A 26,946-nucleotide genomic window follows, 5' to 3' on the forward strand; every position below is an offset into this window, starting at 1 on the left:
ATATTTTTTTCTAATTATTAAATTGTTATCTTAAGATTGCTCTGTCTATTTAAGATCAGATTCCTCAAAGTTACAGACATTTAAATAGATGTTCTATACGGTATCTTTTTCCATACAGACCAGATGTCAAACACTGAAAACTTAATTAAATATTGTTGGGGCACATTTTTGTTTTGTAAGTTCAGTATATCAGATATGAGGAAAATCCAGTAATGGGAATTTTATGTCCACAAGCTGGGGATATAAAATTGAGGAGGTCAAGCAAAGAATTTGCTGGATTTTATTTAACATAGACACCTAATCCTATGTTTGACATTTTAAAGATTTTGGCCAAGGAATGTAACTACTATAAATTTATATTGGCTACAATAACGTGCAAAGCAAACCATGTCACTAGGATATCTCGAACATTTCACAATCATGTGTTCTTATTCTGTATTTACTTACATCTTATACACCTGCTATGAAGCAGTTTGTTCTTCTTGATTATTAAGTTTACCCGTACAAAAATTCTCAGGAAGGAGTCAAATGAAGTGTCGATCTATTTAATTTAAATGTGTGAATGATTATTATTTCCTCAGAAATTTTGGAACTGTTCTAGAGAACATTCTGGAAAAAAAGCCTACAGTCTTTTCAATCCATTGGCCTATTAATGTTTAAGAAGTCATTAAAAGCAAGAGCCAATTGACAATAAAAGTCATGTATGTTTCCCAGAAATTAAGTACTGTTGGGTTGAATAGTAATTTGGCCAGCAAACGGACATACTTTTTTCCCTTTTTTGTGTTAGCAGAATTTAATTTGTTACTTTTTGGCATTTTCTTTAATAAGGTGGTATGAAACTTGAAGCTTTGAGAACCGATGTAATCTCTGAAGGATGTTGTTTCTCCCTTTTCCAAACTATCCACAGCTGTTGCCAGTGTAACCTGACTTTCTCATTGCTCTGGCCCCATTTTGCCAAACTTCAGGATTTGTGCTGGCGTTCTCCTTTTTCAAAAAGGTCAGCTTTCTTCAACATTAACTTTGGTCTGCTAGTATGTGGCTGATCCATGTTCTTCCCTGCAGTATGCTGCTACTTTGGAGTTGTTGTTGTTTACTTTGGGGCTAGGGTGTTGCTTTGGGGGTTTTGTTGGGACTGTTCAGTTGGGTTGTGTGTATTATTACTTTTCTTATGTTGCGGTTATGTATTTTTTTCATGTTGCAAGCTGCTTTGAGCATGGTTTGAACTGTGGAAAGGCAGTATACAAATAAAATTCTGTTTGTATGTTTTCAACTTCCTCATGATAACAGTATAATGGAGGCAAAACTAGATGCTCCAGCTAAACCCTGGTTCTGAAACAAGCTTCCCCTTGCAGTCAGGCAGGCTACTACACCGAGTGAGTTCTGGCCACAGGGACATTTTAATTTTGCCAAAACTTGCAAGTATTTGTTGTAGCTGTTAACTATGCTGTTCTTAAGCGATGGGAAATACTGTGAGTGAGACTGTCGTATTTGCTGGTTTTAGAGGTTTTAGTGATTTAGTCTGACTAATTATTTAATTTCTTGTTAATGCCATTTGATGTTGTAATCCATCCTGCAACCTTAGGCACAAAAGCAGGATATGGATTTTAATAATAATAATAAATGGATTTGCTGCTGCAAACAACAACAACAACAACAACAACAACAACAACAACAACAACAACAACAACTTATTTATTTATGCCCTGCCCATCTGGCTGGTTTTCCCCAACCTCTTGGGCAGCTTCCAACAAAATATTAAAATACAGTGGTCTGTTAAACATTAAAAGCTCCCCTAAACATGGCATTCTTGTGTCTTGTCTCCATCCACAATGTGTTGTAACATTTACCTGTGTTGTGGAGTTGTCATGCTGTGAATTTTCATCTCCCATTGCACATTATTGGCCTAAAAATGCACTGAAATTTCAAAAGTGGTAATATTATATTGACATTTAAGTATTATTGTATATTTATCGTGGAGAAGGGAGATAATTTGGCATGATGATGTTGTGCTACTGCATCAGTATGAGTGGGCTTCCTTTACATCAGGGATAGAGATGTAAATGTAAATGGCTCCCACCATTTCTGACCACTGGTGTCAGGAGCCGGAGTTAAGTGTAGGTCAGCAATAAACAAAAAACCATGGTGCCAGTGCAGTTAACTCTTTATTCAAAGAAACCAAAACAGCACAGGTCTAGTGATCCCAGTAACTCTTCCCAGTAGGTCTTGCCCCAATGAAACAGTTGCAAGGATTGAAAGTCCCTGCCCTTCCCACCACTCTCAATGGCTCCTCCTCTCTACAGTCTGTTCCAAGCAGTCACATACTTCATCTGCGCACAACCAATCTCTGCTCTGCTCTTTTCATTTCTCTGTGTTCTAGGAGTCCAACGGGGAGGGGAGCTGGTCACAGCAGGAGGGGTAGACTCCCTAGATTCTTCAGCAGCCTGCCTCAACTCTGCCTCTTTGGGCCCCTTCGTCTCCAGCCTCCACTCCTGATTCTCGGCCACAGCCTCTTCCGGCTCACTAAACCCTGTTAGCTCCTCTGCTTCTGACACCTCCTCCTTCCAATCTGCTCTTTCTTTTCCCTCTGAATACTCGTTATCCCACCACGACTCCCCTGGTTCTCGGGGGGTCGGCGGGCGCTAGTAAATTATCTCCATATGGCAGAATATAGGGTACAGGTTTTAGTCCTGGGAATGTGGACTTGGGAGAACGCATCTTTGTTTGAGACTCTGTCCTGCAGACATGTTGCAGCTGGTGCAGATGAAGGTGTCCAGTTTGCTGCTACAGGTGCACCAAGGTCTTGCTTGCAAGCTTCCCATAGGCATCTTGCTGGCCACTGAGAAGAGAATGCTGGACTAGCAGGGTCTTTGTCCAGATCTAGCAGGGCTCTTCTTATGTTCCTAAGTGTAGTCCACAGTGCTTCATCACTGAATACCTTTCAGTGTGCTCCCATAGTCCATCATGCATCCTACAATTAGACATTATGGCTTGCCTTCAGTGGCAGAAACGGCTGGCACTCTTTTGATTTCCTGGACCTGAGAACTAGAGCACATCTGTTTCTAAGTGTGGCTGAGATAGATATGATCCCATGTATAAGCTGTTCGAGAGGACCACCCAAGTGGCTGCTCTGGAAAATAAAATACAGGCACTCATGGCCACCTGTTTGCCCTCCCCTAGAGTTCTGTGGAACTGACTGTCCCAACTTTCTTAGCAGTTCCTTCTGAGTTTTCTGAAGGTGGTATCTGCCATTCTGAGACCACACACAATATTAATTGGAGTCAACAAGGAGGCTTGTTTCCATACCACACAGTTTTAAGCATGTTGTTGGCAAAGTTAGTTGCTGCCCTGCTCTACCAGCGCAACCCTTTAAAACTAAGTGTGCCAAGATATGCTGACCAGAAGCTCTGCTCAGTTCATTACGATAGGTGGAAAAATGTGTGAGCACATAACCGTTTTAATGGATCTCTTGGTGGCGAAATAGAATTGGAGAAACCTTCTAATTGCCTCTCATGCTATTGTAGCACTAATTCTAATAAACTGCCCAGATTTAATCATGATGAAAAAGTTTATAAAGTGTGGCTCAGAGCTGAAACAGAAGTGTTTCCACAGGTTTACTGCATGCATTCACTTCAGTATTAACAGGCTTGACTTCCCACTCTCTCGTGCAACATGGAAACTTCCCAACTTCAGATCACCACTGAAGCCCATGTGCTGGGGGCTGCTTCTCTAAACTGTGGCTAAGGAAATGGCCAGAAGGTCAAAGGAGAGTGTGATAGATTGTAATAGCATTTAAGCTTCTGCTTAAGCATTAGATTTACATGAGTGTCTAACTGAGTAGGTGATAGAGAAAGTCAGGCTCTAATCCTGATACCCCAAATGGATTGCCAGCAAGACCCATTCACACCAACACTGCTCCCTCATCACACTGCTGATTGGCCACCGATGTGCAATGTGTACACCATGCAGGTGGGCGGGCAGATTTTGCCCTGTGATCTCTAGTTGCTTGACTTGCCATTTACATGTTACTAAATTGCTTCTGTGTTCTGGTTCCTTTTCTTCATATGTTTTAAGAACAACACATAACAGAAATGAGATTTTGGAAGTGACCCTTGGGGGGGGGTGTAGCCAGATATCTCCACAGTGAAGTATGCAGTGGAAGGTAATTTCTGCCATTGCAGATTAGTGTCCAGCTAACAGCGTGATAATTCAGTTATGTTATGTCAAGTTAAACTGTGGTGGCTATCATTGCCCATGCACTGAGCCAGGGCAGGCAAGAGTCGCCAGAGCAGATTTGGAGGCATAGCAAGTCCAAACAAGCGGAAGATCCAAGTTTCTGAAAGAGAATATTTTCAAGGAAGGTGATGAGCAGTGTGCCCAAAGGCTAGCAAAGGTCATAGTTGAAGGGATCTGCAGGTGAGGTGCCATGTTCAGACAGACATGAGGGTTAAAGGCAAAAGCAAAGTTAATTTCCAAATCCAAGGCATGCTGGGGCAAGAGATCAAGAGCAGTGAGCCTTGCATTAGGGAAGTTACTTGGTGTGAATACTGTAACTTTGGCAGAATGAGTAGATGTACTAAATCATTTAAAGCACAATTAGTGCGCAGGGAGAGAAGTTCTGAAGGACTTTTTCCTTATGGAGAGAGGAACTCTGTATGGAGTAAACATGGCCTGGATATTCTTTGTAAGCCTTTCCCACTTGCAGAAGCATTGGGGGAAAGTTGATTTGACATGGCATTCTTCAGCCAAATTATCCTATTGTGTTTGCTCATAGCCTTAGGTTTGAAATGTACTTCACGTTTCTGGATAGGTTCTCTCTTTTGATCACAGTGAATGATTTTTGGTCAGTGACCTGGCCACTACTTAATGACTTGGAACGATTGCCTTAGTTCAGTGTTTCCCAACCTTGTGCCTCCAGCTGTTTTTGAACTACAACTCCCATCATCCCTGACTAGCAAGACCAGTGGCAAGGGATGATGGGAATTGTAGGCCAAAAACAGCTGGAGGCACAAGGTTGGGAAACACTGCCTTAGTTAGCTCTGAAAATCTATAGGACTTTCGAGGTGTGTTTTAGGACCACCACGTTTTTCTCTCCCCCCCCCCCCCGCCATTGGATCTTAGTATGCTAAGCAATAATATTGTTTGTGTAAATTTTGAATCACATCCACTAGATTTCAGATCAAAATGATTTTCATTTCCTGCAGCAAAGTATTTGTAATGTCAAGTCTTTTGCAGGGGTCACCAACATACTCAGGTCGGTGGGAACATCTGGAATTTTGAGAAAGTGCTGTGTGGACTTGGCATATATTTCAAAACGGCTGCCACATCTAAAAGAGCAAAGAAAAGAGACAGGACCACAAATTGGTCTGGCTAGCCCTCTTCCCACCCATATAAATGGCAAAATGGGACCTATATCAGCCACTGCCACACTTGCTTCCAAAGAGAAGTTATTTGCAGCTCTCCTGTGTTCGGAAAAGTAGAGAGGGAGAGTGTCCAATTCCCCCCCCCCCCCAAAAAAAAACCCCACATCTCTCAAACAACTGTGAATTTGTAAACTAAGTATAAGAACATCTTACTGGCAAGATGGTGGCAGAGGGGTGTTAGGAATTGGCCACAGTGTTGTACCATGGAGTCAAGGCATAGAGTCAAGCCAGAAGTCATTGTAGAGAAATGAACTTATAGGAAGACAGTGGTTGCTTAGGCAAAGTCCCAGCCCAAATAGGAATGCTTTTATGGCCTTTTCTGTCAGTCCACAGCCTGAGATTAATTCTTTGCACAGGAAGATGCTTCAAGCTGCAATTCTGGTGACTCACCACATGAGTTTCCAGTATCATGCAATGGACCTGCCTTCTGACTTTGCCAGAACTGTCTTCTCATTCAGCGTCATGTTCTCTGATGCCAAATTAGGTGGTTCTCTTTCAGTTTGCTGTTGCTGGAGCTGGCTTTCAAGGGCCTCATTTGTTTGCAATAAATGCAGCAGGTGTTTCACATACCGTACTTTCATGTGCTAAAATCAAGAGGGGGAAATTTATAATGTTGGAACAATAGCTCTATTGGCCACTGAGTTTTATCGGTTACATCCTGGCAAATCCAAAGTGACAGCTTCACGTTTGAACAAGTGACTGCACTGTGTCACTGTCCTTGGCTTCTGTCCACAATCAGCAGTTTATTTAGTTTCTCTCTCTCTCTCTCTCTCTCTGTGTGTGTGTGTGTGTGTTTGTAGGAAGTATGAAGTAGAACAAGAACACCTATATGCTAACCAGAAACAAAGAAATTGGTGATTTGTGTACTGGTAAAGCTTCCAGAGGACAGTTTGTGCTTATGCAAAGAGAGATGTCCTATATTGTCGTAAAGGTCAGGACCAATGAAGGTCTTTATATCTATTATCCTTTGCATACACACATAGTTCCATTTTATCTACAGTATGTCTTATTGCAGGAGTGGGGAACCCCTACCGGATAGGGCTCAATAAGCCTCTCTGTCTAGACCTCAGGACTCTCCCCCAGGCCATGCTTTCTGCTTGTCTTGGCCCTTGACCATTGCATTCCCTGATCCCTGGACCATTTGACCACATGGATTGCTGTTCACTCGACCCTAGGACTGGACCTCACTTTGGATACTGACTCTGCCTTCAGGCAAGTACACCTCAGAGACTCTGCTGGTTGGCTGGTGTCCTGCTCCACTGAGCTCTGCTCATTGTTGCTCAGGATGAGACAATGACAAAAGGGAAGTGTTGCATCCATTGTCCCTCCCAACCTTTTGCCTCTGGTCCCACCCACTACTGCCAGGGGCCCTCCAGCAGGCTGCCCACAAAGGAATGCAACCTTCTACTCCTGTCTCACAGTGATTGCCATAATGTTTGAAGCCAGTGCCACCATAGCTTTCTGTGGAATGTGTGCCATGGGGGTCCATGGGATAATATCAGAAAATTAATAATAGAATCATAGAGTTGGAAGGGACCATGAGGGTTATCTAGTCCAACCCACTGCATTGCAGGGATCTTTTGCCCAAGATTGGGCTTGAACCCTAAGCCTGAGAATAAGAGTCTCAGGCACTACCAACTGAGCAAGGGCACATAGCCATTTCAAATGTAATGGAGTCCACCAGGAGGCATACAATGGATATCCTGGAAACACATTTCCTATGTAAAGTGGCCTTAAATGTTCTGTTACAGTATATCCCTAACCACCACCTAATACGAAATATAAATAACTTCAATATATAAATTATATTGTAATGTCCCAGGTGCATTTTTTTCACTTGTTATGGTAAAAATGGGGAATAGATTCCCATTTTCATAGGTGGAAAATTCAGGCCAAAGTTGCTTGCTTTGCGGTATGTCTGAAGTCAGATGAAAATACAGATATTCTGGATCCAAACCTAGCACTGTATCCATTTGGACAATTCTGGCTTCTGTTGTTTGCCTGTCATCAGCCCACTTGCCAGAAAGACTGAAGTATGTTTCATGTGAAACAAAGTCATCTTTTTCTGGATGGGACTTCTTTTACCAGATCTTGAAACCAGTTGCCTAAGATAATGAGGCACAAATTAGGAAGAGTAAGTTATAGTAGAATGGCTCCAAGTAACTGATAAAAGCCAAGGTCGAGATGACAAAGAGAAGATAGTTCCAGCTACTTTCAGGATTTTCCTGGAGCTTCTAATTTTAACAAACTTGCCAAAAAAAGTGATGAGCCTTATCTTCCAAATATGATTGTTTGATTGCTATTGCTGAGGGAAGAGAAATGACTCAAAGGGTAATGATCTTCCCCAGTGAAAAGAGTACAGTAATGTAGGCTGTTGAACAAGGAGCATTTTTCATTCACACTATCATTTGAATGTGTCATGACTCAAGAATACTTCAGAGTTCCTCCTTTGCTTAGCCAGTGAAAAACTCAGGAAGATTCATCAGCTGCACTGATGATGGTTCCTTTGTAAAACCTTTTCAGTAAATTGGTGCAATGGATATTAGCAGTACAAAGTGTGTTTGCGTGGGTTAATGGCAACTTTTCTTCATCTACCCCTGGTAATACTCTGTAAAAATGTAAAAATGTTTGCAAAGGTTTTTCAGAGCTTTCTACAAAATGGTAAGCTTTTTAAATTATTTTTTAAAAAATCCATGGTTTATTTAACAAATGATGTGCAAACAGTAGGTTGTCTCACAGGTGATCAAACAACCATGACTTGTCTGTCCAAGTTTGATTTGTTTTCAAGCTGCTCTTGACTTGTGCCTTTGTAATATAGTGGGGTTGGGTTGGGTCTGGGATTGGGTAGACAATAAAACCATGAAGGAAGGGTGCTGGCTTCGCATGTAACACCAAGACCTCCAAGGTTTGTAAACCAAGAACAAACCATGGCTCCAGATTGTGTTTTGTTGGCAGTGAACAAGGCATAGTTAAGCTGCTAGTATTGTTCACACAAAATGCTAAGCCATGGTTTATTGAGCTATGATTCAGTGTTATGTGCAAACCTAGACAAGCACAGGAGTGAAAAAGTGCTATGAAAGTTTGCAAGAAAGCAGAACAAACCTGTTTCAATTGATGTTTTCAAAATTTTCAAGCTGCTCTATTTCAAGGCTATAATAGAACAATTTTAATTATTCTATTAATGGTTTGTATATTGCTACCTTAATAGTACTTCAGGCATGACTGTTCTGTTTAATGTTGACTACATCTTCATCAACCACATACAAGATTTAAATATCAAATGCTACAGCCTGTTTGAAGGTTGCAGAGGTTATGAAGTTTCTGCCTCAGGCTAAGGTCAGATTAATTTATAATTTCAGGCATTTTTGTAAAAGCACAAGTTGAACCTTTAACCTGCTGTTTCCTGTTGAATGATTACAGGATGTGAAAACAGAACCACTGAAAAAACTTATTCATAGTTATTAATGGAATTGGTCTAAAACTATTGTTATCTTGTTACCATAGGAAAGTTTCATAAATTAAACTCAGGCCCAGCTACATTTCATTTTGTATGTGGACATAGAATACTATAATTAGATTTTCACCTCCTAGAACAAATGTCATTGGCATAATTTTTGCTGTTTTTAATACTAAAAATAGATGGACCTGATATTGATTTATCTGCCTATCTGAACACTGCTCTTCCTTTAGAAAGTTATTCCATCTTTGGCGATCACTCGTAGCCGAGTAAGATGTGTCTTCCATAAACACGGTTTTAACAATGAGTCTGTAAGTGTCTGTGGAGGCCAATTCTGGATCCACACGTCCTTCTACAGTGGGGACATTGGTTTCTGGGTGGGAGTTGATCACTGTGTGGATTTTCCAAGCGTGCCTTCCTTCTAGCACGTTTCTCCCTTGTGTCCTGAGTTCGAGTGTCTTCAAAGCCCACAACACCTTTGGTAAAGGCTGTTCTCCGATTGGAGTGCTTGCAGGCCAGTGTTTCTCAGTTGTCAGTGTTTATACTACATTTTTAAAGATTTGCCTTGAGACAGTCTTTAAACCTCTTTTGTTGGCCACCAGCATTACGCTTTCCATTTTTAAGTTCGGAAAAGAGTAGTTGCTTTGGAAGACGATCATCAGGCATCCACACAACATGACCAGTCCAACAAAGTTGATGCTGAAGAATCATTGCTTCAACACTGGTGATCTGCTCTTCCTTTAGAAAGTTATTTCATATGACTCCCAGGGGTACCTTATGTGAGCCACTTCACAAGTCCTCACTTCCTTGGCTTCACCATTGTTCTGGGTTTATGACAGGGAGCTCAAAAAATGCCACACGCTTCAGCTTAACATCTTATGCCAACATGGCATTAACTACCCTGATCCATGGATTATATTGTTACAAACAGTAGTTTTTTGTGTAGGCTGAGGCATTTCTTCAAATCTACTGGCTTGTTTTGGTTTACATCTCTAGCAAGAGAGATGGTTACTGCTAGGTTACTGATTCTGAACTGTTGCAACCCCCTGCTGTAGGTATTTAAACAAGAGAGAAACTGGTGTTTGTGTAGGGCATCCATCAGCACCACCATAGGGTCTCAGGCTACTATTTTTTATATTATACTTGCATGATTTTGAACAATGGTCATTCTTTGATATTTGCTTAACATTCGCTGGCACTGCTAAGTAAAGTTGCTGCTCTAGAATACAAAGGATACATTTATTTTTAATTCTAATTGCATTAAACATAACACTGGCTCCTGTAGAATGTAGAAAAATGAGTCAATTTGCAAAGCAGTGAGTAATTTGATAACTATTGCACAATATTTTTAGATCTTGTGGTATTTTTGGAGGATGGATGTAAGCATGGCTACATGTAGTGAAGTGTGACCCTTCAATTGGTAAATAATGTACTAAATTATCTTTCCTTTCATCTTTACATGAAAATAAATTGGCAGGCTGATGCCTGTGGTCTATTGGGCACCATTTCTAAAACAGTATGAGAAACAGGCAGGATGCATTTTAATGGCAGTCAAACTAGCTTGATAATTATTAACCTTGATGCATATAAAACATTCCCTATTGTTTAGCCAGTCTGCATAATGTTAGTGCCATATGTGAAAATGCTCTAGACTGGGGTAATTATAAGGTATCTACTAGTAAACCTCTGGTTGATTTGTAATAGATCAGCAATTTTTTATGCTTTCCAGTTGGCTAACAATAGCTACCACATAAAAATTCACCCCACGAAACAATAGGCTTCTGAGTTTTTGTTTCGCAGTGGGAATCATGAGTGGAATTTTATGTGGAAAGTCTGTGAGCTAAGTCAATGGTAATGGCAATGAATCCATAGCTGAACAATTGCTCATAAACATCCTTTCCCTTCATTATAAGTGTATGAACTGGTTCACATATATTGCTAAACCATGGTTTCATATTTTGAGGATGAGGAACAATAATTCTTGGATTTAAACACTTCCTTCTGAAGGAGTGGCCCAGAGAAGAAGGTTGGAGTTGGAAGATTTCACTTCCATTTTACATTGTCCCCATAGTTTGGGGTTTCATCTAAACTCTAAAACGGTGGCCCTCCTGGTTTGACTCTTATCAGCCCCACCCTGCATAGCCAATGCTCAGGGATAATGTGAGTTGAAGTCCCAACAACATTTGGCCCAGTTGCACCATAAACTGTTGGTAAAACTAACCATGGTTTGTTGAAACAAGCACACTTCTCATTATAATTTGATGCTCTTGTTTCTACAAGCCATAGTTAAGATGAACCAGGTTGCCCAGGCTCAAGCATCACAACAAATTGTAGTTATTGTAAAAAGGGCAGGAAAGTTGTGGCCATGCCATAGGAGGGGAGGTGGTGAATATGAGTCCTAGGCTCACCAAGTTTGTTCTCATAGTTCTAATATATAGCGTAGTGTATGAACCAGCTGTATGTCTTCCCCTTGAACCACTATTTTTCACCTTGCTCCAGCATGATGAACACTGTGGAGTCCTACTAAATTGAACAGTTAGCTCCCTCAGGTATGGAGTCTGCTTACTCCTGTTCTTCATCTTAAATAAAATAAATAGATGGATGTAAACAATAGATGGATGTAAACAATGGTGCAACTCAGCTGATACCGAGGCTTCCATGAGTGGAATGGGAAATGAAGCAATTTTTGGCACTTGCCTCTTCCTTGAAACTTCCTCGGTCTAACACTGCTCCAGAGTTTTGGGGTCCCTCTAGAGCAGACTTACAGGCTTTAGGAAACAGGGAATTGCTAAAAATTGCTTCCCTTCCCATTCTGATGATAGAAGCCTCACCATCAACTGAGCCCTGTCATTGGCTACAATGTATACCTGAATGTATGAATGAGTCCTAATACTTTAGCATCAGAAAACATCATCTGTATAAAAAATTGTGAATGCAACAACAACTCATTTAACTCATTTTCATAGTAAAGTATTGACATGCTGGTGTACCCTTGAGGATATTTGTTTTAGGCATTTTTTTAAAAAAAGATTCAGTTAGCTTCAGTGACCATGCTGCTCAAGAATGATGTAAATGCTCTTTTTATCTTTGTTTAAAACAGTGGTAGCAAACTTAAAATGTTGGAAAATAAAAGAGTGAAGAATTTGAGGTCACTGGCATTTTGCAGCTTTTCCTTTTTTGTGGAGAGGATGTTGACAATGCACAATAAACTAGTTCTGTCTCCTGATAGTTTTTCAAAGTGCTTACTTTTTTTTTTTCCTAATTAGGTGCAGTTTCCCCCCAACTATTTAATGTTCTGCTACAGTTGATCTCTCTTTTTGCATCTTAAGAGATGCTGACATTTTTATGGCAGATTCCTAGACAGATGTTTGACAAGCATTTGAAAATATTTTAGCCCTGCAATATGTTGTTGTATTGTTCCAGGTATACTGAAAGGGATCTGGAAATGATTTAAGAGGGTGCTTTCTTTGGAAGCCAAGTATTTGTCTTAATAGGTGCAATGTGGACTTGGCACAATGGATGAAAAGCCAGTTCAAGCAGAATAAACTAAAAATATATTTTTGTTTAGATACCCTTTCCCTATAGGAGAATGTTGCTGTAAAACAGAAAGCTTTAATGGGATTAGAATGCAATTTTTCATAGCAAATGACCAATGATGGAGCTAAGTTTTAGTTTAGTACTAAACTAACCACCACCGGGGCCTGGTAGGGACCCCAAGATCTCCTGCAATGCTTTTGCAAAGTTTTTTGCAGATAAAATCGCTCAGATTCAGAAGGAGGTAGACTCCACCGTGGGAGCAGGGCCAGGGCGGGAGAGTGCTAGAGTTCTGTCTGGTCCTGTTACATGGGATCAATTCCAGTCTGTTACCTCCGAGGATGTGGACAGGCTGCTTGGAAAAGTGAAACCGACCACCTGTCTCCTTGATCCTTGCCCATCCTGGCTGATAAAAGCGAGCCGGGAAGGGCTGGGCGATGGGCTCTGCGGGGTGGTGAATGCTTCCCTCTGTGAGGGAGCCTTCCCAGACCCGCTGAAAGAGGCGGTCATTAAACCGCTTCTTAAAAAAACATCTTTAGACCCGGCCAATTTGGCCAACTATCGCCCAGTCTCAAATCTACCATTCTTGGGCAAGGTGATTGAGCGGGTGGTTGCTGAACAACTCCAGGCACGCCTGGAGGAAACGGACCATTTGGATCCCTTCCAATCGGGATTCAGGTCTCACCATGGGACTGAAACTGCCTTGGTCGCGCTGGTTGATGATCTCCGGCGGGCTAGGGACAAAGGTGAGAGCTGTTTCCTAGTTCTGCTGGATCTCTCAGTGGCCTTTGACACCATCGACCATAACATCCTTCTGGACCGTCTAGAGGGGCTGGGAGCTGGGGGCACTGTCATACAGTGGTTCCGCTCCTTCCTCCTGGGTCGTGTCCAGAAAGTGGTGGTGGGGGATGAGTGCTCAGACCCCTGGGCTCTCACTTGTGGGGTGCCTCAGGGTTCTGTCCTCTCCCCCATGCTTTTTAATATCTATATGAAGCCGCTGGGAGAGATCATCAGGGGGTTTGGACTGGGTGTTCATCAGTACGCAGATGACACCCAGCTCTACCTCTCCTTTAAATCAGAACCAGTGAGGGCGGTGAAGGTCCTGTGTGAGTGCCTGGAGGCGGTTGGAGGATGGATGGCGGCTAACAGACTGAGGTTGAATCCTGACAAGACAGAAGTACTGTTTTTGGGGGACAGGGAGCGGGTTGGTGTGGGGGATTCCCTGGTCTTGAATGGGGTAACTGTGCCCCTAAAGGACCAGGTGCGTAGCCTGGGAGTCATTTTGGACTCACAGCTGTCCATGGAGGCGCAGGTTAACTCTGTGTCCAGGGCAGCTGTCTACCAGCTCCACCTGGTACGCAGGCTAAGACCCTACCTGCCCGCGAACTGTCTCGCCAGAGTGGTGCATGCTCTAGTTATCTCACGCTTGGACTACTGCAACGCGCTCTACGTGGGGCTACCTTTGAAGGTGACCCGGAAACTGCAATTAATCCAGAATGCGGCAGCTAGACTGGTGACTGGGAGTGGCCGCCGGGACCATATAACACCGGTTCTGAGAGACCTGCATTGGCTCCCAGTACGTTTCCGAGCACGATTCAAAGTGTTGGTGCTGACCTTTAAAGCCCTAAACGGCCTCGGTCCTGTATACCTGAAGGAGCGTCTCCACCCCCATCATTCAGCCCGGACACTGAGATCCAGCGCCGAGGGCCTTCTGGCCGTTCCCTCATTGCGAGAAGTGAGGCTACAGGGAACCAGACAGAGGGCCTTCTCGGTAGTGGCGCCCGCCCTGTGGAACACCCTCCCATTAGATGTCAAAGAGATAAATAATTACCTGATATTCAGAAGACATCTTAAGGCAGCCCTGTTCAGGGAAGTTTTTAATATGTAATGCTGTACTGTTTTTAACACTGATTGGGAGCCGCCCAGAGTGGCTGGGGAAACTCAGCCAGATGGGCGGGGTATAAATAATAAATTATTATTATTATTATTATTATTATTTAGTACTATATGATGGAGAATTTCCAGTGTGTAAGCTGTGCAAACCGAAAGCATAATGCTTGAATAATGCTTGTTTGTTGGTTTAGATTATTTGTATACCACCCTTTGCAGAAGCCACACAGTCACTTACAACAAAGTGACACAAGATAAAAAGAATACTTAAAATAACAGTCTTTAAAATACACAACATAGCATCTCATAACAACTCACAAAATATCAGCAAAGACAACCTTCTCTTAGCTAGAATTGAAAGCTATTAGCCTTTCCCTCCTTTTGTTTCATCCTTAATTGTCAGACCCAAACCAGACATGATGGCAATAGAGCTTTGTGTTTAAAACTTGAATTTCCACCACTTAGAAAAAACAACAAAAACCAGGAGTGTGTATGGTTCTTTGACTTCATAGTTCATGAATTTGAAGCCGCATTTGAGCTTTAAGAATATAATGTTATTAGTTTAGTGGAATGGCCTTAGAACACACATTTTTTTTCTGTTCTGGTAACAACCAAATACTTAGGTGTGGATTGGTTTAAGGGCATGCAATATTAGCTTACTAATCAGTCCATTGTAATTGTGGATGAATTATATTTTAATTGTGACCACTCTAGTATGTTTGAACTCAGCACACCCTTCTAAATGCAAAGGCACTTGTCTTAGCTGATTTACTGTTAGCTTTAGGACCTCTGAGAAGGGGTTTTTTTGTTATGGAAAGGTGACTTTGCTTTTATAATTTTATCTCTTATCTATATTTACTCTTTGCTTTTTTCCTGGAAGCAGACATGCAATCTGAATTAGGTACAATAGTAACCAGGGCTAATTGATTATGTTTGCCCAATATTTCTGTTATGGCCAATGCAGGTCCTCCTTGGTGAATGCACTGTTAATAATATCTAGAGGCAATGGTGGTGTTCATCAATCTCTCTCTCATTTGGTGAAAAACAATGCATGAGTTATGGAATGCTTTTTTATATAACAAATGATGAAGTGAATTTTCTTTGCCAGGTCTTAACACATGGATAGCACAGCCAATAATCTGATACGCCTATGTTTTTAGCTCTCATAAATGCATGTGGAGTCAGGCACACAAATGATTGTGTTAACCAGGGGTCAGCAACCTTTTTCAGCCATGGGCCAGTCCACTGTCCCTCAGACCATGTGGTAGGCTGGACTATATTTTGAAGAAAAAAATGAACGAATTCCTATGCTCCACAAATAACCCAGAGATGCATTTTAATAATAACAACAACAACAACAACAACAACAACAACAATAACAATAATAATAATAATAAATTTTATTTATATCCCGCCCTCCCCAGCCGAAGCCGGGCTCAGGGCGGCTAACAACAATAAAAGAGTACAAAAGTACAGCATAAACAACATTCTAAAATCATTCATTATAAAATTAATTAATTCAAGCCACTGGTAAACATTGAGCCAGAGCTCCGCGAAGATTGCTGAGGGAGAGAGTCAGGCTGTGCCCTGGCCAAAGGCCTGGTGGAACAGCTCTGTCTTGCAGGCCCTGCAGAAAGATGTCAAGTCCCACAGGGCCCTGGTCTCTTGTGACAGAGTGTTCCACCAGATCGGAGCCACAGCTGAAAAAGCCCTGGCTCTAGTTGAGGCCAGCCTAACTTCTCTGTGGCCTGGGACCTTCAAGATGTTTTTATTTGAAGACCGTAAGTTTCTCTGTGGGGCTTACCAGGAGAGGCGGTCCCGTAGGTACGAGGGTCCTAGGCCGTATAGGGCTTTAAAGGTTAAAACCAGCACCTTAAACCTGATCCTGTACTCCACCGGGAGCCAGTGCAGCTGGTATAGCACCGGGTGCTATATTTATTTTAAATAAAAGCACACATTCTACTCATGTAAAAACAGGCTGATTCCCAGACCGTCCGCAGGCTGGATTGGGAAGACGATTGGGCCACATCTGGCCCATGGACCTTAGGTTGCCTACCCCTGGTGTTAACAAACAAGAAAGCCAAAGCCATAGTACATGTGCCTTGCAATATAAAATAATGTTGTTGTGGTCATTGGAATCTATGGGGTATTGAATACTACTGTGGAAACAGCCAGCAGCAGCAGCAGCCAGCTGTGTGTGTGGAAAATGTACAACACAAAGATGTCACAACGCAGGGCAAGTACACAGAGTAAGGTGAGAACCGGACATGATTTTGTGCATTTGTGTCCTATTTCAAATGAACTCCAAAACACTAATGACAAAGATCTATATCCCCTGATAGTCTAGTTAGGTTGAGCCCATGAAAGGGTTGGGACCAGGAGGCAGCTCTGGCAAAAGCTGTTATGGACTATGTGCTTAAATCGAGGCAGATGGCAAGGACAGTAAGAGATAGGTCCTTAAGTACCTTGGACAGTTCACAGAGAGCAGATGACTTGTTCAAATGGTTTTCTATCTGCTATGAGTCCTTATATCCCTTCTAGCTATCTCTCCTAGGCTCTGCCCTCTCCTGAGGAATATCAACTATTCTAAGGACTTGGGATGTGTTACCTCTCATGAGGGTGTTTCTTGGCTCTCAGGCTCAATGTTGAGATTCAAATCTAGCACCTCTGCTGCTTATATCACTGGTTACAAAACTGGCTGGCTGCTCCCATTCTGAGTTGAAGTCATAACTGCTGCTTGAAGTTGAGCTCACAACATTTTCCCCCTATTGGTTTTATGGCATAAATATAAGAACTGGAGTGTTTTTCAATAATTTAATTCCTACTATATTTGTTGCATGTATGGCATATTTATCCTGCTATTCTGTTATGGCTGTTAATAGTGGTGTTTATAAATTTATTGTTAGTTAAAAAGAAAAAGAAAAAGGGCTTAAGAAAAAAAGATGTAGTCAAATATAAAATCAAAATATAAAACTGTATGAAGTATCAAAATTGTAGTACTGGAATAAAAAGGTCTTCAAAATCTGATGAGAAATAGAGAGGGAGCCTGGCAGATTGAATCCCCGTGACAGGGTGAGCTCCCGTTGCTTGGTCCCTGCTCCTGGCAACCTAGCAGTTCGAAAGCACGTCAAAGTGCAAGTAGATAAATAGGTACCACTCTGGCGGGAAGGTAAATGGCATTTCCGTGCGCTGCTCTGGTTTGCCAGAAGCGGCTTAGTCATGCTGGCCACATGACCCAGAAGCTGTACGCCGGCTCCCTCGGTCAATAAAGCGAGATGAGCGCTGCAACCCCAGAGTCGGTCACGACTGGACCTAATGGTCAGGGGTCCCTTTACCTTTATCAGTACTTTTAAAGAAAGAAATAGGCAATTAGTGCAGATGACATGAGATTAGAGGGATGTGCTTGGATCTCTTGGTCCCAACTGGAAGTTTTGGGGTTATTTTTAAAGTCCATTTAGAGACCATTGTAGTAGCTCGGCCTGGAAATGACTAGAACATAGATAATGGATACCAGGTCTTTTGGAAAGACTATCTGACACTGGTTAAGGCATTCCTAGTCACTGCCACCACCTGTGCATCCATGGAGAGTGCTGGGCCAAGAGGTACTCCTAGGCTGAATCCTTGCTCCCTCAGACACAGCACAAACTCATCCAGAACAGCTTGTACATTCTCTCAGGTGGTCAGAACTCCTGAACAATAGCACTTCCATCTTTTTGGGATTAATTGCACCACTGATTTACATCAACCTTCCTGTTTCTCATGGAAACTTTCCATCTTAATGTGTGATTTTTAAAATCTGTGTTTCGTCTACTCAATTTTCTCAGTACCTGAGAATTATTATTATTATTTTACTACTCTTAATTAACATCTTTCCTTGTCTTTAGATATTTATTGTAGAAAATGATTATTTCAACACACACAGTTATCAACCGCTTTTACTGATGAATCACTCTATAAAAATAAATACCACTATACTGTAGATTCAGTATCTAAAGTTGTTCTCTGCCCCTTAAATTTGGCTTCTCTCAGAAGTATTGCAAAGGATTTACACTCAGTATTACATTCAGTCTTTTCTCCTGCAAGCATTCTCATTGATTTTGCTGTGCAGAAGAGGCATTAAATGAAATATAACCTTTTTTGTATTGTAACACTTTTCTTGTAATTTGCTGTGCTCTCAGAGGTTTAATGATAGATCCTTATCTTCTCAGATGTTTTGAGCTCTATTGAGTTTAAGTAATTTCCTTAATTATCCTAATGCTGTCTCTGTAATTATTCCAAGATGTTCCTTTTTATCAGAAATTGCCTGGTGGGGCATATAATTGGCATGGCAGGATAAAGACCAACTTGCTTTATTGAGTTACCATGATGTTGTTTCTGCAGAATTATTCACAATGCATGAAGTTTTAACAGCTGGGTTTTTCTTTTCTTTTAATTCTGCGCAGTGAGGTTCTGAAAGCAAACTGCAACAATGTTGTACTTCATTGATGACTTTTTACAGAGCATGCTTAATAACAAAAACCTCCTTAACTATTTCTGTTTCAGCGTTGCTAAATCTTTGATTTTACCTGTCATTTTTTAAAACTGCTGGTGAGGAATTCAGAGGAATGATCCAGCCCACCCAGCAGGCAAATGGAGTAATTTGTTCCAGGTGGTGGAACCTGAAGGCTCAAACTGATGGCCTTCCCACTTCTCTGAGCAGTTGCAGCCTCGGGGGACTGGTTTAGCCATGTCACCCCAGTATGAATATCTCTTCTTCTCTCATTCTTCAAAATAAGAGAAGTTCGAACACTAAATTTCCTGAGAACCATGAACAGAAATAGTAGTAATTTCCTGCCATCCTCCAACCCAGTGCACAGCCTCTTGTACTCCCCAGAAAGCCATTCCTAAGAATTGAGAAACCCTGAATTGAGTTCCCCCTGAGTTCCCCATAATCCTCAGGAGCAGTTTTGGGGAGATTCTCTCTTTCCACCATATCCTGTCCCATTCAGTAAGACCTCTTAATACCTCTGAGAGGCTTTTGTAGGTGGGAGGGGATGGGAAGCTTATCTTATGTGAACACCCTTAAGATGAGGACCTAAGGTTCTAATATCATCAGAAGCTATATGTTCTTCCATCGTTTTGATGTGATGCATCTTGTTGATGCCTGCCTCTTCTTGTAGCACATTCTGGATTGTTGCTAGCTTGTGTGTGTGTGTGTGTGTGTGTGTGTGTGTGTGTGTGTCTGTGGGGGGGAAAGTGTATGCACAATATTAGCTTCTCTCTTGGCCAAGGAGATCCACTTTAAGAAAAAAAGTTCATGTGCATTCTAACTTATGACCAGCTTCCTATATATTCCAGTCCTCTCTTCATAAAGCATCTATTCTTTCAATAGCCTGTTTAAAATCTCCAACAACCTATGTCAAGGTGAGCTATCTAGTTTCCCATTTGCTCCCCCCGCGCTAAAGGTAAAGGGACCCCTGACCATTAGGTCCAATCGTGACCGACTCTGGGGTTGCGGCGCTCATCTCGCTTTATTGGCCGATGGAGCTGGCGTACAGCTTCCGGGTCATGTGGCCAGCATGACGAAGCCGCTTCTGGTGAACCAGAGCAGCGCACAGAAACGCCGTTTACCTTCCCGCTGGAGCGGTACCTATTTATCTACTTGCACTTTGACATGCTTTCAAACTGCTAGGTTGGCAGGAGCAGGGACTGAGCAACGGGAGTTCACCCCATCACGGGGATTCAAACCACCGACCTTCTGATCGGCAAGTCCTAGGCTCTGTGGTTTAACCCACAGCGCCACCTGCTTCCCGCTAGAGGTGGGGGAAAAACATGGCTTTAAAGGTTCATTCTTGAGTGATAAAAGATAACTGAAATGCTAGCACAAGGCATTTTGCCATCTCTTGCACAGCAACCTAATATGTGATTGCACAAAGTTTCACGCAAAATGTCAAATTGCATGCTTGTTCTAAGTCTGTCTTGTGTGAAGGCTGCAGCTAGCTCTTGTGCAATAGTTTGCAGAACAGCGCCACTGCCAGAATTTCTTCCATTAACATATCTCAGGATCTAACCTATAATACATATGTGTGAATGCAACAATTCTTAGAATCAAGTTGTAGAAGTTAAGTGTCGTTCAGGGAATACCCTGTTTACATTCTGTAAATTCTTTTTTTGACAATCTTGCAAAGACCATTACAGACTCTTGAAATTGGTAGTTTGCTGTTGATTGTTTGAGACATAATCTCTTGAGATAAGTAAATGACTGTAGCTCAACATAACAAAGTGGATAGAAATTTGTTACACGGTCACTTGTGGCATTTCCCACACTCAGGTTAATTTAAAATATTTGCTTACCCAGTTATTGTGCTGTTCATCAAACATTTGCACAGGTGGTGAGAGCTGTTAAGAAATATTGTGTTACTTTTCAGACGCTTTAAATGAAGAGAAAAGGAATGTAAGCTCATTAGTGCCTTCGTAGAATAACAATTAATTTTGTTTTCTGCGGATAAGTTGACAGATGATGATGTAGACCAGGATCTAAACAGTTGTTTCAGGCTTGTGCCCAACAGTTTTGCCAAACTACTGTTATAAGCAGTTTTCCATGAAGTATAGTGATCTGCAGCTCAGTAAAACAATAACTCAATCACCTGCTTTGTCAGAGAACTGCATTTCTTTGGATTGTTTGGCTAAAGTGGGGCAGAAAATCTCCCAATGACAAAACCCTGCACTTACTGTATATGGCAAGCCCTACCTCCATTCTACCTTCATATTGAAGAGAGGAAAGGAAGTACTGATTTCTTTCCCAATCTCTTCCTGGTGGTGTGTTGGGCAAAATCTGCAAGTACTAGTATAACAGTTGAATTTCTGGATTTGATTGATGCACTGCTGTGGCTGTTTAGAGATTAAGAGCCTCTGATAGCCTGAGCTGCTTCTCCAGGGCTCAGGATAGGAATGCATGGAAACCCCGTGTTTGAGCTTCCTAGAGTGTAAGAAGCATCACCTTCTTCTTTCTTCAAACACTGGTGCTGCTATAGCTGTGATATGGGGAATCCCTTAAACATGGCATTGCAGGGTTTTGTGGGGACCACCCAAAACCACTTGCATACCATCCTAAAGGATATTGTGATGTCCTTGTCACATAGCAGCAAGATAGATTTGCTTCATCAGGAAGCTAATCGGGTAGATAAATGTGGCATTTTTGTACAGATAAACAATGTATGGAAGGACCTTGAGTTTGAAGTTGCTCTACTAGATAAAATACCAAACACACATAAAAATCTTATTCTTTGGGAGCTAGTGGGGCTGAAAATGAGCAATGTTAAATTATTTAATTTTGTAAGTATAGTGTCTCTAATACTGAGAAGAACATATTCCCCTGCAAGAGACATATGAAGCGGGGAAACTTCAGCAATAGAATGTGTTCACAAATGTAAGGCTGTTTCTCAGAGTCTTGACTAGGGGTAATGGGTGGTGCTGTTATAACAAGCAATAATTGCTTCCCATTTGGTGCTGCAAATGGGCACCATATGGAGGCAGTATTCATGCTTTGATGCTCCAGCAACTGTTCGGCTTATGTATTGTATTCATGTTTCCACACCAGCTATCAGGATGTGTTCTTTGCATTCCTATTATCTTAGGTTTTCACACTTCGTTAACTTGGTTAAAACCAACATGGAACAAAAAAAGAAAAAATGAGAACAGAGGTCGTACTATTCCAAATAATGGGGAAGCTGTGGCATCTATTTGTGACAACCTTCAAGGTTGGAAGTTGTAGACAAGTTCAGATATTTAATGCATAAAACATTGACATTTTATGTTGACTCTGTAGACATGTTCATCTTTAAACAAAGGAGTCAAGTGACATACTTGATCATTTCAAAGGCATGTAAAACTCTTGATTGCAAGTTTTCATACCATAAGGATTTATTTCCATGTTAATTGCTTCAGTCGTCTTTGTCTGGTGCTCCATACAATGCAGACAAGCAGGTGTGCAATGTAGGAAGTGATGCTTGTTTCTTTTTTAAACACGGTGCCTCCATTTATTCTGGCACGATCCACAGGAATGTGGAAGAGGCTGCTTTCTGCTTTGCACCAGTGGAGACTTGGTGCTATACACCGCAATCTGACAGTATGAAAGACTTGTTCATTTATTCCATTTATTTATAGGTCAAAAATTCATTCAATTTATTTACTTTATAGGTCACAAATAATAATTTATTACTATCATTATTATAAGAGATCAAACATCACAAAGTACTGGTTTCTGGTTGCTACAGTAGGACATTTAGTATATTCATGTCTCATTTTTGTTGCAAAAAATTGCAGTCCAACAAGTGACTTATTTATTCTGACGAGCAAGCATGTAACAAATCTTTCTTAGACATGGTGCAGCAACTGTTACAAATGCTTTGAATAAACCCTTCTCTATGTATGTTACAATTATATTCCCTATTACATTTTGGTAACAAACACAGAGGCATATCAATGATCAAGGTTGGCTGAAAAGCAGAAGACCACAAATAACCTTCAGTTATGAAGGCTCTGCAAGCAAAACGTCTTTGCCATGGTCTCAGCTAAGCTCCTTCTAGTGAGCAGGCAAATTGTATGACGCATAAGATAAACACTGCATCAGCTAGCAAGAGGAACTCTGTCAGAGCACAAGAAGATGAAGGGCTTCTATGGCATAAAATATGTCTAGATTGTTTAGGAGAACACATATTGCCCAGCTGTTCTGCCTCATACAAGCACTCCAGAATGTACCACTGTTTTGCTTTCAAAAGAGAACATAACAGGAATACAAAGTTGTCACAAGTTTATGCCAGATTTAAATAGCTTTTTGCAGAAAGATCATTGACCCACCATCTCTCACTGCTGTTTCCTGATGCCTTTGTAAACTCACCACCTATTTCTCTATATACTTCCTTCCACAATTATATCACTAGTATTTGAAGCAAAAGGCTTAAATGGCACTTAAGTTGGATTTCCTGAACTTGGAATGTACAAATTACAGGCAACATGATGGATTTGTAAAATATTTGTAACATCTTCATGTCTGTCTTTATTTTGCATGTTTGGGGGGATAGTTAAAAGAGAGAGATTAGATGGGGAAAATAGCTGAAACTGGAAATGGCACATTTTTTCTTTTTAGTAGAATGATTCACCTACTGCCATGGGAACACAGGAAACTGCCTTATACTGAATCAGACCACAGTCCATCTAGCTTAGTACTGTCTGCACTGACTGGCAGGAGCTTTTCAGGATTTCTCCCAACCCTAGCTGGAGATGCCAGAGATTGAGGCTCTACAACTAAGCTATGTCCCTTGCCATTATAGCTTTTACCAGCTCTGTCTTCTGCTGCAATAACTATCTCTCCCAGTTTGGTGCCATGTGCAAATTTGATGAGCAAATTTGAGCTGAAGAATATAGTAGGATTTATAAATTGGGTAGGATTGCCATATTTCAAAAAGTGAAATTCCGGACAGAAAAGATTTTTGGGCAAAGTTTTTGAACTTTGTTTAGTTTAGTTTTGCCCAATGTTTTTGAGTTGGTTTTTGTTTGTGTGTGTTTTTTGCAAAATCTCAAAAAAAGTAAAAAGGTTTTTGACAAAATCTAGACTTTTGACATGAGTTGCCATACACCCAGGTTTTCCCAGACATTTCAGCAATTTCCGCTTGGACACTGCTTCCAACTGCTGTATTCCGAGAAATTCTAGATGTATGGCAACCCTAACATAGGGTCTTCAGAAACCAACTTGCTGTTTCTGGACTGGTGAAAATATATGTATATGTTCAAGGAGATTCCAGGCATGGATAGAAATGGGTACTTTGCTAGTTCAGATGTTATTTTTTTGTCTTGAAGGATGGGGATGGGGTGACGCTTTACAAGAACCAATAACTTGCTCCCTCCTCATACCAGCTTCGTTAGTCAGTGCCTGACCAGGTCTGATGATATACTTGCAAATTAAATGCAGCTCAAACCTTTGTGGGAATGAAACCTTTTTGTGCTTTCCTAAGTGCATCACAATACTTTCAGCGATGGCATAAGAATTTAAGAAGGAATATTTTATTGCCACCCTAATAACAGGCAAGGCCAATTTTACATGCCGTCTTCACAACCGGCTTTTGTGGTTGCAGCTGTTGGAATGCTAGAGAGCAGCAGCTGGAAAAATGTGAGGTTTTTCTGTTTTGCTTCATTTGTGAATGCACGGCAGTGTCACCAACAGGAGCTCCTGCTGCTGTGATAACTTGCAATGTTCTTTTGTGTGCATCTCAGGCAGGACTTTCTCAGCCTTGAGCTTGCTTTCTGTCAGGCCACCATGTGACCAAAAAATGGAGAAACCTGAGAAGGAGATAGGAGCTTTCCTGCAAGTAACAGATGGTTACTGTTTAAATGCATGCATAAGCCATTCCTTACCTCACATATAGAGAGAGGAGAGGGGAGCAGTGCTGAGGGAGGTGAGAGGTGAAAAGGGGGAGGCAAAAGATGGAGAATCAGAAAAGTTGATTGGAGCTTTCTTATATCCTTCTTAATCACATTCATATGGTAGGGTTTCTTTAAGCAAGCAGGAAGGGGAAGAAGTGATGGCCGTTCAAATGTGTAGTGTGTGTTGGAGTTCTGCAAATGAGCTGCAATGTCTGGTAAGTGTGTGTGTGTGTGTGTGTGTGTGTGTGTGCTTTCTTCTTTAATGAATAGAGTCTTTTCCAAGTCTGCCAAGCCTGCAGCAAATGCGGTCAAGGGATTTATTATGAAAAGTACCAAATCTTGGCATGGAGCTAATTGTGTATAACAAGAAGCGTGCTGGAAACTCAGCCCTGAGAGGTGACAAATGCTGCAAGTATTCTATTTCTGACGTCCCTGAAAGAGGTTTTGTGTAGGAGAATGCCGGTGCGTCAGGGCTTTGTTGCTAATGAGCTCCTTAACAGGACTGTGTGTTTTCTTGATGTTTCAATGCGATAAAGATAAACGGGGTTTTCTCATTTGGATGTTTCCACCACCACCTCTTTAAAAGCCCAGCATAAGAGGGATATTTCCCACCACAAACCCTCCAAGTCAATGTTTTAAGAGCTGTTCTCAGTCTGCCTTCCTAGCACACCCACATAGGAACAAAAGATCAACATGGAGAGGTGTATTGTTAAGATGGTGCTTTTATTTTTAGATAGTGGAAGTTTAGAAAGTGGGACTATTTTCTTTTTCATTTAAGTGGCCTTATATTTTAAGGAAGAGAACAGCAAATGCTTGTTAAATTAAGCATGCCTGTTGACAAGCTGTGAAGGTTTTAAAAGCTTGTTAGACCCCCTTTTTGCACACAGCTCATTCTATTCATCACTGAAACCTCTGCTAGTACAGACACTTCAGGTTACAGACGCTTCATGTTACAGACTCCGCTAACCCTCGAGTTAAGAACTTTGCTTCAGGATGAGAACAGAAATTGCGTGGTGGTGGCTTGGCAGCAGCAGGAGGCCCCATTAGCTAAAGTGGTGCCTCAGGTTGATACCAGCTTCAGGTTAAGAACAGACCTCCAGAACGAATTAAGTTCTTAACCCAAGGTACCACTGTACAAGCAATACCTTAGCAACCAGTCAAAAAAGCATGAAAGAGCTGGGTACCTTCTGCCTTTTCCACTACTTTCCCCAAGGGTGTTTATAGAGCTATAGCTGTGAGTCATCAGGTAAAAAGTAAAGGTAAAGGTACCCCTGCCCGTACGGGCCAGTCTTGCCAGACTCTGGGGTTGTGCGCCCATCTCACTCAAGAGGCCGGGGGCCAGCGCTGTCCAGAGACACTTCCGGGTCACGTGGCCAGCGTGACATTGCTGCTCTGGCGAGCCAGAGCCGCACACGGAAACGCCGTTTACCTTCCCGCTAGAAAGCGGTCCCTATTTATCTACTTGCACCCGGGGGTGCTTTCGAACTGCTAGGTTGGCAGGCGCTGGGACCGAGCAACGGGAGCGCACCCCGCCGCGGGGATTCGAACCACCGACCTTTCAATCGGCAAGTCCTAGACACTGAGGCTTTTACCCACAGCGCCACCCGCGTCCCGATATCCTCTTTAAGGCACACCAAATGTATGTTCTACATATACTCCATTAAGGCCACTCTTACAGTCCTAGAAGAGTCTCTCTCTGGGAAGCCCAGACCCTCAAAGTATAATCACAAGCATCAGAAGTATTTTCTGAGTAATTCTGGAGAGGACTTCACAACTGAAGCCTTTTGACTCCTTTTAGCACTATGAGTAGTAGCATTCTTGTGCCTTTAGAAGAGCCTGGCTGGATCAGGTCAAACACCTGTCTAGCCCAGTATTCTGTTCTGAGAGCCAGTGTGGTATAGTGGTTAAGAGCGGCAGTCTCATAATCTGGTGAACCAGGTTCGCGTCTCCGCTCCTCCACATGCAGCTGCTGGGTGACCTTGGGCTAGTGACACTTCTTTGAAATCTCTCAGCCCTACTCACCTCACAGAGTGTTTGTTGTGGGGGAGGAAGGGAAAGGAGAATGTTAGCCGCTTTGAGACTCCTGAAGGGGAGTGAAAGGCGGGATATCAAATCCAAACTCTTTTTCTTCTTCTTCTTCTTTATTGAAACTATTAGTTTCACAAACTGCTTTGACCTGAATAATATTATAGGAATGCTTAAAATACTACATGTTTTATATTTGTTACTAGATTAACATTGAAT

General features: G+C 41.9%; 1 protein-coding gene across 3 annotated transcripts in view; it reads left to right on the forward strand.

The window, feature by feature from the left end:
• Window positions 1–26,946, forward strand: part of BMPR1B (bone morphogenetic protein receptor type 1B) — a 253,196-nt gene that overhangs the window by 23,588 nt on the left and 202,662 nt on the right. Inside the window, exon 1 of one of the 3 annotated variants that reach the window (XM_077933849.1) lies at window positions 24,773–24,917. The exons of the other annotated variants lie outside the window; for them this stretch is intronic. The gene's annotated coding sequence lies outside the window, so the exon portion shown is untranslated. Of the gene's footprint in view, window positions 1–24,772; window positions 24,918–26,946 lie in introns of those variants that run through there. 3 annotated transcript variants of the gene reach the window in all.

Source organism: Podarcis muralis, chromosome 9, assembly GCF_964188315.1.
Source record: "Podarcis muralis chromosome 9, rPodMur119.hap1.1, whole genome shotgun sequence".
Taxonomy (NCBI): Eukaryota; Metazoa; Chordata; class Lepidosauria; order Squamata; family Lacertidae; genus Podarcis; species Podarcis muralis.